The following is a 3957-nucleotide window of genomic DNA, read 5'->3' on the forward strand; positions in this document are numbered from 1 at the left end:
GGGGGGGGGTTGCTATTTTAAATCCTGCCAAACAATCTACAAACGAGGATAGGATAGACAGATACCTTCAAATGTGTAAGGCATAAAATAATTTATCTACCAATCATTCCTTCTCAGGAAGTTACTAAGGATATAATTCAATAAAATGAAGAAGTAAATCAAGCAAATGGAAGGCAGAAGATCCAGGAAACTTGAGTCTCCAAGATAGGAGTAGAAAACTGCCAACGTCCCAGGAAAAACAACCCTACGGTGAAGATTAGAAAAGAATGGAAGGTTCCTGATAGATGTGTCGGAGCACCTGGATAAAAATATGGAAAGACAAAGAACTTATCTGTTACACTATTTAAGGGAATATAGTCATAAATGTGTAGAAAAGTAATTTAAAAAAAAAATTAGAGGAAATTATTTACTCTGGGAAACACAAAAAACGTGTAGGATAAGAAAACATAACCATAGGTTTATATTTAACTCAACAATAAATATGTACATAATAATGTAACCACTGACGGCTGGTTTTACTCAAAATTGGTATTTAACTATCTTGAGGCAGTGGAAGGCAGGGAGAAGAGTTCAAAGGTGGTCAAATGAACACTGTACATTGATTTAGAAATATGAAAGCTAAAACAAGTAGGTAGAAAAAATAGTAGAATATGTATCTGCCTTTGCAAAGTAGAGCTTGGTAGATAAAAGGACAGAGACCACTTGTTTTTGTCTTAAGTCTTATGTTGTTGTTGTTAAGTACCGTGGAGTCGGTTCCGACTCATAGTGACCCTGAACAGGGTTTCCGAGGCGGTAAATCTTTACAGGAGCAGAACGCCTCATCTTTAAGTCTTATAGCACTATAAAACATTTTTTTTTAAATATCAATCATGTTTCAGTATTAATGTGACAGAAACAGCTGATGCTCACATCATGGACAATTAGTTCAATTTATAAAATTGTCACTATCAATTTCATCGATTAATTTCTGGCTTAGAATTTCAAATGCATGAGTTTTAGAAATACTTCAATACTAATGATGGTAAGTTTCCCACACCAGCTTTCCAAAGGCATTTAACCGATGTTATTGTTAAGTGCCATCAAGTCGGTTTCCACCCAGTTACCCCGTGTAGGATTTCCGAGGAGCGGCTGGTGAGCTTGAACCTTGCAGCTCAAACCGACTTTTTAGTCCAGCGCATTAACCCACAGCACCACACCTGAAATGATACAGAAATGTGGTAGAAGAATACCACTTCAAGTACTCTTAAGCATTGTAATAGTTTCTGTGGGAAACTTTATTTTGAAAACTCAGGATGCCTGATGTGCACCTTGTTGTCGTTGTTATGTGTCATGGAGTCAGTTCTGACTCATAGTGACCCTGCACAGGGTTTCCGAGGCTGTAAATCTTTACGGGAGCAGAAAGACTCATCTTTCTCCCGCGTAAAGGCTGGTAGTTTCGAACTGCCGACCTTGAGGTTAGCATCCCGATTTGTAACCACTATGCTACCAGAGCTCCTTGATATGTACCTTAGCCCTTTTCCATTGCTCTTCTCAAGGAGGGGCAGCCAGAATACTTTTAAAAGTGAGATAATGGGGAGGGCTGGAAGGATACAGTCTGCACGTGGCAGCAGGATGGATGTAATTGAGAAAATACTGCTGGAGGTCCTCCCTCATGCCTCAAGGTGAGAGGTGATTCATCCCCTCTCCCCTCCTTTAAAGGGCCCATTCCTGAGTATAAACTGGATGCTCATGAATCAAAACTTGCTTGTGCTAGGAATACTGCTAAGAAAATTACTTACCAGTCTACCTTTGAATAAGGTTAACAAATTTACCATTACAAGAACTAATTAGCAATTAATGTTCACATCATAATCAAACTTCCATAATATTTTCAATTCATTCAATAAAACCTTGATTGCTAACATTGTTTGATATTTTAAAAAGACAATATTGACTATGTTACCTAGAGCAAGTTAAAGCCTTGCTTTCCTCATCTCTAAAATGGGGGTGATGATGCTTACCTCGCTGGGTAACAGAAAAGAAAACAGAAGTATAGGTTACTATTTAACTCAAAAGTGAACAATAAATAATGTATGTAATGCACTGGGGGGGGAGGGGGGGGACAGGTTCTACTCTGTGTCTAGGAGTCTGAGTCAACTCCATGACACACAACACTGCAGGTAATCCATGGCAGTCCCTGCTGGGTTCCCTGGAGGAACCTTACCGGTACACTGGTTATGCATGAGCTGCTAACCAATAGGTTAGAGGTTCAAACTCACCACGCTTGGAAATTCTATGGGGCAGTTCTACTTTGTCTTACAGAGTCACTGTAAGTCAGAAATCAACTACACCAGTAATGAATGAGTTTGCTGTGGTGGAAGAACAAATACATGTAATCCCAAAGTAGTATACAAGTGCCTTAAACCAAAAGACCTTTACAAAATCATGTATAATGTATTTCTCAAAGTATGTAATGGTTGTTGTTACTAAGTGCCCCCGAGTCAGTTCAGACTCATCTCAACCCTGTACAGGGTTTCTGAGAAACGGTTGTTGAGTTTGAACTGCCGACCTTGCAGTTAACAATCAGTGTTTATCCTACAGCGCCACACCAGAACTCCGAAACACGTGCTATGAGTTGATTCATACGCACTCATTATGTTCCCTGTACTACACCAATTTGCAGTTTTAATTCAATCGATTAAAACGAGGATTACGAGCTGCACTACATTAGAAAAACACAGCATTCAAAGCCATATATATAACAATGTCCAAACAATCTGCTTAAAGCAATTCCATTTCAACATTGGGGTCAATCTCAACAGGCCTCAAGAAATTTCTTTAAATTAAAAAAAATTTTAATTAAAAAACTGACATACTGGATGTTTAAGAGTATGATGCCTTTCCCCTAAAACACTGAGATACACCATTACCTGAGTTGAAATAAAGAGATTATATGACAATACACGAAATAAATAGAATGTTTATGTATCTGCAACTAACAAAATTTTCCCTTTGGGGGCCATTTATGTCAGACATTCCGAAATCAACAAGGTCCCAAGATGAAGACACCTTTATTTAAAAAAAAAAATGCCCCAAAAGATAAAGCTAATTTACGAAGAACAGAAGCAACTGACGTACAGCCAACTCTCCTTTCCCTTCAAAACAGTCAAATGAAGCGAGCGGCCCGGAAATGTAGGATCCATCCAGACTCCAACACATCCCAGAAGAGAAGAGTCAAAACAAGCACTTGAAGAAGCAAAAAGATTGATTATCTAGTGATTCATTCACTATTTTAAAATAAGCGTATCTGTCCCAAGATTTGAAGGCTGCCACGAGTATAAGCTGTCCTTATAACCTATTTCTTTTTCTTTTCTTTTATTTTTTTAAGTATGATAAACAGAAACTATGAGCAAAGAAGTGTGGCCTCTGCAGGGCATCAAAACCAAAGTCAAGGGTTTGCAAGTTTAGTCTAAAACGTTTTACTCTACCCCAAATTCAGGGCCTTAGAGTGACACGCACAGGAAGGGTCAAAGAAATTTTGTGCAGACAAGGAAAAGAAGTTTTAAGGGAGCTTGACTTCAGGGAATAAAGAAAGAAAAGGGCTGAAACGGCTGCACGGAGAATGGGAGGGATCCGGGGGGTTCGCGGTGACCGAGGGGTTCCCGGGAAGCCAGCGATGGGGAGGTGCGAGACTTGAACGCTGACCCTGCCCGGAGGCCAGGGGCGACCACACCTCCTGGCTAGCGCAGTAGGCAGAGGCCGGAGCCCGGAGGCACGCACGGGCGCCGGGCCGGGATGGAGAACGCCGGAGGCGGAGTAGGGGCTCCACAGCGGTCCACAGCGTGTAGTCCTGGCCGCGGGCGGCCGGAAGCAGCCCGGGCCGGGCCCGGCCCCACACAGCCCGACATGCCGCCCCACTCACCGATCAGCCGGCGCACCTCGTCCTGGCTCAGGTAGAGGCTCACACTGGGCCCCGCG

General features: G+C 41.8%; 1 protein-coding gene across 1 annotated transcript in view; it reads right to left on the minus strand.

Annotated features, from left to right (window-relative positions):
- RYK (receptor-like tyrosine kinase) overlaps nt 1-3951 on the minus strand; it is a 143864-nt gene extending 139913 nt beyond the window's left edge. The window contains exon 1 of the mRNA XM_006840037.1: nt 3902-3951. The gene's annotated coding sequence lies outside the window, so the exon portion shown is untranslated. The remainder of the gene's footprint in view (nt 1-3901) is intronic.
- Between the last annotated feature and the right edge of the window lie 6 nt (nt 3952-3957).

Source organism: Chrysochloris asiatica, unplaced genomic scaffold (assembly GCF_000296735.1).
Source record: "Chrysochloris asiatica unplaced genomic scaffold, ChrAsi1.0 scaffold00028, whole genome shotgun sequence".
Classification (NCBI taxonomy): domain Eukaryota; kingdom Metazoa; phylum Chordata; class Mammalia; order Afrosoricida; family Chrysochloridae; genus Chrysochloris; species Chrysochloris asiatica.